General features: G+C 46.6%; 1 pseudogene; it reads left to right on the top strand.

Moving 5' to 3' along the window:
* The first annotated feature begins 4,240 nt into the window (after positions 1–4,240).
* Positions 4,241–4,963, top strand: LOC100607047 (annotated as a pseudogene).
* Positions 4,964–12,638: the final 7,675 nt, after the last annotated feature.

Genomic DNA, 12,638 nt, shown 5'->3' with positions numbered 1-12,638 from the left:
TTGGAGGGCTTATTTCAAATGATTTGACTTAAAATATAGGCTATGAGCAGTGGGCAAAAATTCCTTTGAAGTGGCCCATAAGAGGGTACCCCAAGGGCTGGAGGGGTGGCCATTCTCTGGAGAGAGTGACTACTCAGGGGATACCATGAGAGGCCACAGTGACATCTGATTAGGAGAGACAGGCTGCACATATTAATCCATGGAAGACAGAGGTGACAAACATGGTTTCAACTGTGAGCTCCAAATCAAAAGTGATGAGGCTGTGTAGTCAACAATCGTAATTGAACTGCTTCTCTTGTGGGCAACTCTATATACCTCTAAGAGAGTAGAAGCAAGGATGGATATTTTTTCTTTTCTCTCTCTTTTTTTTTTTTTTTTTTTGAGACAGAGTCTCACTCTGTGACCCAGACTGGAGTACAGTGGGGCGATCTCAGCTCACTGCAAGCTCCGCCTTCAAGGTTCACGCCATTCTCCTGCCTCAGCCTCCCAAATAGTTGGGACTACAGGTGCGCAGCACCACGCCCGGCTAATTTTTTTTGTATTTTTAGTAGAGACAGGATTTCACTGTGTTAGCCAGGATGGTCTCGATCTCCTGACTTTGTGATCTGCCCGCCTCGACCTCCCAAAGTGCTGGGATTACAGGCGTGAGCCACCGCACCTGGCCAAGGGTGGATTTTTTAAACCATGGGTAATGGTTTTCTGGAGAAATACAGGCAGCTTGGCTCGCTAATAGTAATAATAATAGCAACAACAAGAGAGGAAGTGGAGGAGGAATAGGAAGGAGGAGAAAGAAGAAGTAGGAACGGAACAGTGGCATGGCTGGGTAGTCCACTATGTGCCAGCCCCTTAGCAAAGCGAGATCCAAAAGTGATCTCATTTAATTATTTCATTTAATCTTCAAAAAACCCCTACAAATCAGCTCTTATCATCTCCACTTTTCAGGTGAGGAAAGTGATGCTCTGAGAAGTTAAAGCTGCTTGCCCAAGGTCATGCAGTTTACCAAAAGCAGATACTGATATGGTTTAGCTGTGTCGCCATTCAAATCTCAACTTCAATTGTATCTCCCAGAATTCCCACGTGTTGTGGGAGGAACTCAGGGGGAGGTAATTGAATCGTGGGCCTCATCTTTTCCGTGCTATTCTCATGATAGTGAATAAGGTCTCACGAAATCTGAGGGGTTTATCAGGGGTTTCTGCTTTTGCGTCTTCCTCCTTTTCTCTTGCTGCCACCATGTTAGAAGTACCTTTTGCCCCAGCACTTTGGGAGGCCGGGTGGGAGGATCACAAGGTCAGGAGATTGAGACCATCCTGGCTAACACGGTGAAACCCCATCTCTACTTAAAAAAAAAAATACAAAAAAGTAGCCAGGCATGGTGGCGGGCACCTGTAGTCCCAGCTACTCGGGAGGCTGAGGCAGGAGAATGGCATGAACCCGGGAGGTGGAGCTTGCAGCGAGCCGAGATCACGCCACTGCACTCCAGCCTGGGTGACAAAGTGAGACTCCATCTCAAAAAAAAGAAGTACCTTTTGCCTCCTGCCATGATTCTGAGGCCTCCCCAGCCATGTGGAACTAAGTCCAATTAAATCTCTTTTTCTTCCCAGTCTCGAGTATGTCTTTATCAGCAGCATGACAACGAAGTGAGATACTGAGTGAGATTTTCCTGACCTTGATCAAAAAACGTCCAACAAATCCATTTTTGATGAACTTATTATCGTGCACTGTGGACAGTTGAGCCCTTATTGTTACCTTGCACTTGCCACTTCCTTGATTGTTGTCTCTTCCCTTTGAGGCAATGAGATCCTTTGTATCCTCCACTTGACACGTGCTAGGTCCCAGTAAAAGTTGATCAAATGAATCAAGATGACTGATCCCTTACTTAGTCAATCAAGGATCTGAGATTGACATAAACCTGCCCTGAAGCTCTTGGGAATTTTTGACGCATGCATGCATTTTGGAAGCAATTGCTACATGCCAGACACAATTTTAGTTGCTTGGGATACATCAGTGAACCAAACGGACAATTCCTCATGCTCTGGTGTAGCTTGCAGGGGGAGAGGAGCAGCAGAAATGACTGGCAAACTCTCTAAGAGGTTTCTGCTCACTGCCTTCTTATTGAGAAAGCAAGACTTTGCCCCAATCTGCTTTCCACATAGTAACCAGAGAAGATTCTTTTCCAAACATAAATGTGATTCACTCATAACCCTGCTTAAAACTCTCAGTGGCTTCCCATGGCTCTTAAGATAAAGCCCCCACACCTTAGACCTGCCTTCAAGGTCTTGCATAGGATCTCTGCCCCTGGCAAGCCTCATTCCACAGCCAGTTCCCCCATCATAAGCTCTTCCAGTCCCTCCCCTTTTACTATGCAACTCCTCCTTCAACTGTCTTCCCATGGAAGACCTGTCCTCCCTGCATCAAACTCTCCCTGCCAACTCCAGGGATCTGTCACACTTCTCATAGTTACAGCTTCACATTGATTTGGGTGAGTTTCGGATGAATGTGTGTCTTCTGTACTGAACTGTAAGCTCCTTGCACATAAGGAATGAGTCTGCTGCACCCCCTACCGTGTGTCCAGAACCTCACCAGGGCCTGGTACAACACAATGTGCTGAATAAATGCCTGACACGCCATCATTCTCTCCACCCCATACTGCCCATGGTCTTCTCATCTGATCTGTGCAAATCTCCTTTTTCCAAAGAATTAAAAGGGCTGGGAATCCAGAGCTGTGGGCAGGGTAGCCACAGCACCTAAACCTCCGATCAGGACTGTGGTCTCACAATGCAGGTGCATATAACAGGGCCAAAGACAGAATGGTTGACCTCAGACAGTCCAGGTCATATGGTTACTGCAACTATGATGAGAAATAGAGCCCAGGCCAGGCACTGTGGATCACGCCTGTAATCCTAGCACTTTGGGAGGCCGAGGTGGGTAGATCACCTGAGGTCAGGAGCTCAATGCCAGCCTGTCAAACATGGCGAAACCCCGTCTCTACTAATAATACAAAAATTAGCTGGGCGTGGTGGCGCATGCCTGTAATCCCAGCTACTCGGGAGGCTGAGGCAGGAGAATCACTTGAACCTGGGAGGCAGAGGTTGCAGTGAGCCAAGATTGTGCCATTGCACTCAAACCCGGATGACAAGAGTGACATTCCATCTCCAAAAAAAAAAAAGAAAAGAAAGAAAGAAAAATAGAAGCCACTTCAGCGTGAAATGCTGGAGAAGGAATGGGGCAAAATGAGTTTCTAGCCAAGCCTATCCCTAGGAAAACAGTGAGCAGAAGCCCTCCAGCTTCACAAAGCTTGGAGTTGCACAGCTAAGAGCTCTGTTCAATTTCACCTACTCATCTCTTTTTTAGAAAGGTATAGTACCGGACCAGGAAAGTTACTTTCTAATTGGAGACGTGATTTATTTATTCATTAGCATTGATTAAGCTCCTACTGTGGGCTGAGTTTTGAGGATGTAAAAGTGAGCTAGATTGATGCAGTTCTTGTCTTCAAAAATCTGACACCCCAACAAAGCAGGCAGGCCATGCAGGATTAGAGGGCATGGGCAGTGCTAAGGATGCCCAGGGCAGTGTGGCAGGGCACCTACTCAGCATGGGATGTGGTAGAGACTCAGGAACTGAGTTTAGAGGAAGACGTTGCACGGGCTGGGAAGGGCTTTCCAGGCCATCAGAATGGCACAGCCAAGGGCATGGAGGCAAACAGAGCTCGGGGTGCTGTGGCAACCACTAGTAGTTTGTGTTCCTGGAAAACTCCAGGGTAAAACTGGGAATGGCAGGCAATGGAGCTGGAGCAGTAGGGAGGGGGTGGGTCACAGAGAAATCTTAAGTCCTACTGAGAATCTCAGACTCTCTCATGTTGAAACAATAGAGCAGCATCTTTTCATTAGAAGAGTAACATGGACAAAATTGCATTTCAGGGAGATCACATGCTGGCAGAAAGGATCTAAAGGGGACCAAGGAGGGTCAGAGAAGCCAGTTAGAAAGTGGTGGCCGTGTCCATGGAGAAGTGACAAGAGCATGATCTCGAGTTGTAGAGGAGACATCAGAAGAGAGATGTTCAGGAAAGGTTTAGAAGCCGGCCCTTGGAAGAACTAGAGTATGGTGCAAACAATAACAACACTTTCCATTTATTTAACTTCTTTCACCTGCCAGACATTCTGGAGAACTTTTCTCTGTTATTGTAAATATTAATATTCATCCAAGTAGGTAGGGGATGCAGAATGAGTAAAGGCCTGGAATCTCAAGACCCTCTATGTAGAGTCTAAATGTCAGAAATGATGGGCAGGAGTGAAGGCTAGACCCGGTTTACTGGAATTGCTGTGGCAATGGAGGGGTCCTCGTACACCACACAATCATGTCTATTATGTCCTACAATGGAGGAGCCATCATGGCCATGAAGGGGAAGAATGGTGTGGCCATCGCTGCAGACAGGCACTTCGGGATCCAGGCCCAGATGGTGGCCACGGACTTCCAGGAGATCTTTCCCATGGGTGGTTGGTTGTACATCAGTCTGGCCGGGCTTGCCACTGACGTCCAGACAGTTGCCCAGTGCCTCAAGTTCCGGCAGAACCTATATGAGTTGAAGGAAGGTCAGCAGATCAAACCTCATGAGCATGGTGGCCAACCTCTTGTATGAGAAACATTTTGGCCCCTACTACACTGAGCCAGTAATTGCTGGTTTGGACCTGAAGACCTTTAAGCCCTTCAATTGCTCTCTAGACCTCATCGGCTGCCCCGTGGTGACTGATGACTTTGTGGTCAGTGGCAGCTATGCTGAACAAATGTACGGAATGTGCGAGTCCCTCTGGGAACCCAACATGGATCCAGAACACCTGTTTGAAACCATCTCCCAAGCCATGCTGAATGTTGTGGACTGGGATGCAGGGTCAGGCATGGGAGTCATCATCCGCAGCACCGAGAAGGACAAAACACCACCAGGACACTGAAGGCCCAAATGGACTAACCCTGTTCCCAGAGCACACTTTTTTTTTTTTTTTTAAATAAAATAGCCTTTCTTTCAAAAAGAAAGAAAGAAAGAAAGAAGAAAGAAAGAAAGAAAGAAGAAAGAAGAAAGAAAGAAAAAGAAAGAAAGAAAGAAGAAAGAAAGGAAAGAAAAAGAAAAAAAGAAGAAAGAAAGAAAGAAAGAAAGAAAGAAAGAAAGAAAGAAAGAAAGAAAGGAAAAGAAAAGAAAAGAAAAGAAAAATGTTGGGCAGATGCTAATGCCAGCTGAGCTGAGATTGGGCAGAGGAATGGAGTAGGGGCTGAAGTAGAGGATGGAAATGAAAAAAAGCATATCCCAACAGCCAGTTAAGAGAAGAACTGTATTAGGGACTTTTTTTTTTTTTTTTTTTGAGATGGAGTCTCACTCTTGTCACCCAGGCTGGAGTGCAATGGCATGATCTCAGCTTACTGCAACCTCTGCCTCCTGGGGTCAAGCGATATTCCTACCTCAGGCTCCTGAGTAGCTGGGACTACAGGCGCCCGCCACCACACCCAGCTAATTTTTGTATTTTTAGTAGAGATGGTGTTTCACCATGTTGGCCAGACTGGTCTTGAACTCCTGACCTCAGGTGATCCACCTGCCTCGGCTTCCCAAAGTGTTGGGATTACAGGCGTGAGCCACTGTGCCTGGCCCTAGGGACTTCTTAAGAGTCCAAAATTTAGACAAGGGTTTGCAAACTCAGATGTCTATATGTATCAGAAAGGGAACATTAATCAGTTAGATAAGCAGAGAGCTGTGAAGATTCATATATAGATGCTTCTTGACCATCAGGAATGGTGGGGACTGTGCCAAGGGGAGAGCTCATATGCATCTGAAGGGGTCAGCTGCCACTCAGCTCCAGCTGATTGTGGCCTGGCAGGAATGAAGGTCCAAGGTAGCTAAAGGGGCTCATTTCAAAGCAAAATTAGTTCTCCAGACTTTTCCATTAATTCTCTCAATTTGAAAGTCTTGGCAAGTAATTCGAAATTCAAAAAAGAAAAGAAAAACGTAGTACAAAGCACACCCAGCATGCTGATAAGCTAGATGTGAATATAGGATTGGTACTGAGTCCTCTGGCAGAGATTTTTTTTAACAGTAGAGGTATACAAAGGAAAGGGAGACACAGGCAGGGCACACCAGTGCAACCAGAACCACAGCTGCCTACCAGCTGACAGTGTGGTGTTGTCTCCTGTCCACCACGTGACAGAGTCTGCAACAACATCCCCTCCTAGAGTGAGGGAGATGTGTTCAGGTGTGAATAGCGGTTATCAGACATCAGAGAACATCTTCAGCTTTCCAGAAGCATATCAGGAAGGATCATGTCCTGCACTTTAAAGGATGTTATAGCCCAGGTGTGGTGGCTCATGCCTGTAATACTAGCACTTTGGGAGGCCGAGGCAGGCAGATGACCCAAGGTCAGGAGTTTGAAACTAGCCTGGCCAACATGGAGAAACCCCATCTCTACTAAAAATACAAAAATTAGCAGGGTGTGGTGGCACATGCCTATAATCCCAGCTACTCGGGAGGCTGAGGCAGGAGAATCATTTGAACCCGGGAGGTGGAGTTTGCAGTGAGCCGAGATTGCGCCACTGTGCTCCAGCCTGGGTGACAGAGCAAGATTCCAACTCAAAAAAATCAATAAATAAACATAATTTTAAAAAAAAAAAAGGATGCTATGAATAAGCCAACAGCTTGTTGCAATTGTCAGAGGCATTTGAACCAGAGTGACTCCATCTTGAGTGGGGGCTGGGTAAAATAAGGCTGAGACCTACTGAGCTGCATTCCCAGGAGGTTAGGCATTCTTAGTCACAGGATGAGACAGGAGGTTGACAGGACTGGTATCACAAGATACAGGTTATAAAGACCCCACTGATAAAACAGGATGCCGTAAAGAAGCCAGCCAAAACCCACCGAATCCAAGATGGCAAGGAAAGTGACCAACAGTTGTCCTCACTGCTCATTATATGCGGAAGTTACTCTATTTGGTCTAAAAAGGGGAGGAATCCTCAGTTTCAGGAATTGCCCACCTTTCCAAGAAAATTCATGAACAATCCACCCCTTGTTTAGCATATGATCAAGAAATAATCATAAAAATAGCCAACCAGCAGCCCTTGTGGCTACTCTGCCTATGGAGTAGCCATTCTTTTTTTTTCTTTACTTCTCTAATAAACTTGCTTTCATTTTACTCTATGGACTCACCCTGAATTCTTTCTTGCATGAGATCCAAGAACCCTCTCTTGAGGTCTGGATTGGGACTCCTTTATAGTAACACAACGACGCCCCACTGTCCCACATTTCTTTCTCATGGTCTGCCTTCTGCTGCCCTTGTGGAGTTCCGATTTTAGTGCCTATTTTGTGACTCTGGTTTTGTGGCCTTTCCCTCTCATGGCTTAATACCTTCTCTTCAGACCCCCATAACTGCCCTTGGCTTCCCTCATCAGCTCCAACCTGGCCACAGGGTGGACCCAGTGCTCGGGTCCAATGCAGAGATCCCAGGTTTCATCTTATAGGTCCCGTGAGTCAAGACAGAGGATGGGATGGAAATGTCACCATGGAAAGAAGAGAACTTTAAGATCAGTAATTATTATAACAGCCAACAAAGAGTGAGAATAGAAGCTACATCCTCAGAGATTCCCAGAAAGAGTGTCAGTGGACAATGATCTTGATGGTTTGGTCAACTCAAGTCAAGAAGCATCTGCAAATAATCACACACACCCCCCACTGTGTGCCTGGTGCCCCACAGTGCTTATGTCGTGTACTTGTAGAATTCTTGCAACAGTCCAATGTGGTAGGAGTCAAGATTGTCCCCATATTACAGAGGAGAAACTCAGATCCATAGAGGTTAAGTCACTTGCCTCCAGACATTTATCCTCTTTCCAAAACTGGACCCAACTCCTGAGTGTGGCTCCTCCGAAAGAGTGCTTTTCAAATCACCTCTGGCAAAGAACCCATTTTTTCACCTTAGTTCATCACAGACTGACAATACAATCATAAAGTGAATGAGTAGCAAAACAGTTAGGCGTTGGAAGGTGCAGAATGTCAAATAGTTCCCGAAGTTTCTGAGAGTTCTCTGTCTCTGTCGCTATCACATTGTGGTGCAGCAACACACACTGCCCCAGCAGCACAGGCCACACGCCCCTGGGGTAGCGCTGTGCCAATCCATCTCACTACACACTCAGCCTCTCAGGATGTAAAGTAGTTTTGGGAACCACTTGTCTATATTCCAGCGGCTGAACTGTTCACCTCCATGGGTTCATGACTCTCGCACCGTGTTTCTGGTTTTTGTGATTTTGGGAGAGGCACCCCGTATTGCACAGGAATGAGATTAATTCGCCCCTCAAGTCCCTTTCAAAACCAAAATGCTAGGATTCCATCTCCTTTTACAGCACCCCAGTTCAGCAGGACGTCTGCAGGGCCAGCTGTTTTTGTTCTTGCATTCATTAATAAAGTAGTGAATGCAACAAGAGCCACCCTTTTCTTTTCTTTGTCTTGTCTGAAAGGGGGCAGGGAGGGAGCAGGAGAGCCCGCAGACGCAGGGGACGTGTCAGACGTGCGACAGGAAGGGCTCAGCGAGGCGAGAGCGAAGCTGTGAGGAAGGAAGGCAGGTGGGCGGAAGGCGGGTAAGGGGGGCCAGGAGGGGGCCGGGTGGCCCCGCAGACAGACACATGGAACCAATCACCCCAGGCAGGGGGTGGGGGTGCACCTGAGAATTACAGAGACACCTGGCCTGCTCTCTGGAGTAGAGGAGGATTGAGAGCTGCTGAGGAAGGGAGTTGATGATGGAGCAGGCTGGGCCGGAGGGAAGCACATGGGGGCTCACTCCGGGACCTTACTGTGATATCTGGGCTCTTGGTGATTGGAGGGTGGGTAATTCTCATTGTTTGTACAGTCAGGGTCCAGCCAGGGAAGCACGAGGGAGGGAGTTCGCTAAGTCTTATTCAGAGACTTTAATGAAGGGAATTGGTTACAGAGGTGCTAGAAAAACCTCCTTGGACTGGAGGGGTGACAAGAAGAGGTGCTTTTTCATAGCCCAGGAGCAATGGTCACCCTATTACAATACAGGTCACCCTATTACAATACAATACCCTACTACGGTTGTATTAACAATAACAGTTATTGTATTTAACACCAGTTAAATCCGAATTTCAAATAAATAACAAATAATAATTGCTAGTATTTTAAAAGTCAGTATAGAATGCATTAAATGCCACAGAATTGTATATTTTAAAAAGGTTAAAATGGTAAGATTTATGTTATGTGTACTTTATCATAATCAAAAATGTAATATAAAAATGCATCCAGTTGGGCTGGGCATGGTGACTCACGCCTGTAATCCCAGCACTTTGGGAGGCAGAGGCGGGTGGATCTCCTGAGGTTAGGAGTTTGAGACTAGCCTGGCCAACATTGTGAAACCCTGTCTCTACTAAAAATACAAAAAATTAGCCAGGTGTGATGGCACACGCCTGTTGTCCCAGCTACTAGGGAGGCTGAGACAGGAGAATTGCTGGAACCTGGGAAGCAGAGGTTGCAGTGAGCCAACATCGCTCTACTGCACTCCAGCCTCAGCGACAGAGTGAGACTCCATCTCCAAAAAATAAAAAAAAGTATCCAGCTTATCTGCAATTCACATTTAACTGGTAGCCTGTATTTTATTTTAAAAATTTAGCCACTTTACATCTAGCAGGTACTAGAATGATGGTGGGGGCTGCCCCCAAGGGAGCTGGGGCCACAGAGGAGACAACTGCTGCCCAAGAAGGCAGAAAGTGGAGGGACTGGAAAAGGAGGAATGGCCGGCTTCTCCCCTCCTTCTGGTGGCCCTCCAGTGATCCACCAGTTCCTCCAATCAGCCACGGCTACCTGGAAGCCAGAGGGCAAAGGCACCTCAGAAATGCAGGTGCAAGGAAAGGGTTGAAGAGCAAGCATGCAGTCATTTTAGATGACCCAGGAATGCTGGACCTGCCTGGCCCAATAGCCACAGTTGTATTTTCTCTGCAGGCTGAAATGAAGCTGCAGGTTCAGTGGTGTTATCCCTGAGTTTCTTGCTCTCCCTACACTGATCCTTGGATAAGTAGTTACTGCTTGCTGCCAAGGACGAAGGACATGAACTCATGTGTGGAGCAGCTTCTATGTACAAAGCTGCCCACTAGGAATCCCGGAGAAGTGCTTCAGTTGGGAAGTTCAGGATATGGTTCCCCAATGCCCATTCATTCATTCATTTATTCAGCATCTGCTTATGAGATAGGCATGGTCCACGGCAATTGAGTAGATGGTAGTATAGAAGGCAACACATTCCACATTCTCAAGGTACTTATGGATCTAGTCTGTTGGGAAGATATCAAATGCAATGAGAATTAACTAAAATATAAGATGTAAATGGTAAATGCAAGAAGAGTCTAGCAGAGCAATGATGAGGGTGCACGTGACCAAAAGAAAATGGACAGTATAAGTGATGCTCACAGAAGGTAGCTAGTGCCCGGCATGGTGCCAGGTGCAGGAGAACAGCAGGGCAGAACCGGGCATTTGCTCACCTCTCTTTCCAGGAGCTCATGATGTTGCCCACAAGAATCTCCAGATGGCAACTACAAATATCTCTTTACCATCTAGGCTTCTTATAACCCTGCAGGGAGGCCCTTGAAGGGAAGAGAACAGATTTGGTTGCCTAGAGCTCTTGGGTTCACGCCAGGCTCAGTCTCTAGCTCTGGGGGTCCTGGGACCTCAGTTTCCCATCTGTGAAGTGAGGGGTGGCCTTGATGATCTCTGCCCCCACTCTGTGATTCCTCAGGTTCTGTGATGTCAGTACTTCCGTGTTCCAGATCTGCTCCCCTCTTACTGCTGACAGCTATCCAAGTGGCAGGAGCTACAATCAGTCATTTGTCACTCTGGAGCACCAAGCTCAAAGCTCTGAATGAATGACTCGATGAATGTGTACAGGTCACCTTGTGCAGTGACAAAGATTCTTTGCTTGGACAAACTTCAGTTAGGCTTCTGAGTCTCCTCTGAGATTCTTTCTTATAAAATCCAGTTTTAGCAAAGAGCCCTGCTAAATCAGTTTAGCAAGAAGCTCCCTGATCCTTGAGATCTGGACACTGTTTCTAGCTGATCAGGTTCCTCATCCGCTACCAGCCCCCAGGTGCTGTCTGATCACCCTGGCCTGTCTTCAGCAAGAATCCTGTTAGCTCTGTTTGGCCAGAATTCTCCTTACCCCTAATGTTTACTTTCAGTAATTTTCCATCCACTGGCTCCTACCCTGTTCCTTGGCTACAAATCCCCACTTGCCCAGGTGAGCCCAGTCCCTCTCCCCTGCTGTGAGACCTCATTGCAGTGATCCCTAAACGTATAGGGATAGTCCTGAGTAAAGTCTGCCTTACTCTGGTTTAGCAAGTATCATTGAATAATGTCTTTCTTTAACAGCAGGAATGTCTGAATATTGGACCATGGCTGTTGCATCAGGCTGGGAGGGTTGAATCCTGGTTCTGCCACTTACCATCTTGAGCAAAGTTATATGAACTCTTGGGCATGTCTGTTCCTTCATTTGTAAAATGGGAATAATAATAGTACCTAATAGATTTATAAGACTGAATAAAATCATGTATGTAAAACTGCTGAGAACTATGTCTATTTGCTATCATTATTTATAAATATCATTATTTATTCATCATCCTTCATAGATTTAGGAGCCAGTAATAAATTCACTCTCACTGCCTATACTTATCGTTTTTCAATCTGTGGTTTATGAATCACTAGTGGATTATGAAATCACTTTAATAGGTATAACAGTATCCATGTTTAATGACTACTTATTATAATTATGTACAAAACATAAGCATATGGAAAAAAGAATATAATAGAAATATTAGTGTATCGCATGTAGTAAGTGTAAGTATCCTCATGAGAAACTTGATTTTTCAGGATGTATGGTGTATGTGTGGACACATGTGTGCATACACGTAGTGTAGTTTGCTGAGTTGTGATGTAAAGTGTGTTTCTTACCAGGTGTCACAGTCCAAGATATTTGAAACCACTGCTTTAGGTTAAATCAGCATTCCCCATAATTCTGCCCTTCATGCTTTTCAACACTCCAGTTCCCCTCTGACCTTCAAGCAAACACCACTTCTCCCTCCTCCACCTCCTCCTCCCCTCCCCTTCCTCTCCTCCCCTTCCTCGTACTGTATTCACCCCTTCCTTCATCCTCCCTGCCTCTGAGAATCAAAACTGCCCAGCCTTTCTCTCCCTGGAAGCCCAGCTCCTCCTCCCCCACCCTCCCACTATAGGGTGCCAGAAAGGTGCTCTGGGTGCCAGACAAGGTGGGAGCCCGGGAGCTGCCGCAGATGCTGGTGGTGCTGGGGCTGGCAGGAAAAGAGCCGGCGGCCAAGGGATGCGGTTTGGCATTTTATCATCAGAGCATGCTCCAGGTCAGGTACAAAGCAAAGTCAGAGGCCTGGGGTCAATTGTGAGGGAAAGACGTTCCTGAGGGGAGAGAGGGATTAAGCTGGAGGGAGGATGAAGAGGAGAGAAAGAACTGAAAGACTACCTGGAGAGAAGTCCCTGAAACAGGAGGCAAGGAATGTTCTTCAGGAGCCAGCTGGGAAAGAGAAGCAGCCTGGGTGCAGGTGAAGGAAAGGCTGGGAAAGGCTGGAAGTGATGTCCAGGGCAGGCA

The sequence above is a fragment of the Nomascus leucogenys genome, chromosome 22a (assembly GCF_006542625.1).
Source record: "Nomascus leucogenys isolate Asia chromosome 22a, Asia_NLE_v1, whole genome shotgun sequence".
Taxonomy (NCBI): domain Eukaryota; kingdom Metazoa; phylum Chordata; class Mammalia; order Primates; family Hylobatidae; genus Nomascus; species Nomascus leucogenys.
Note: the sequence above shows the minus strand (reverse complement) of the source record. Positions and strands in the feature narration are given on the sequence as shown.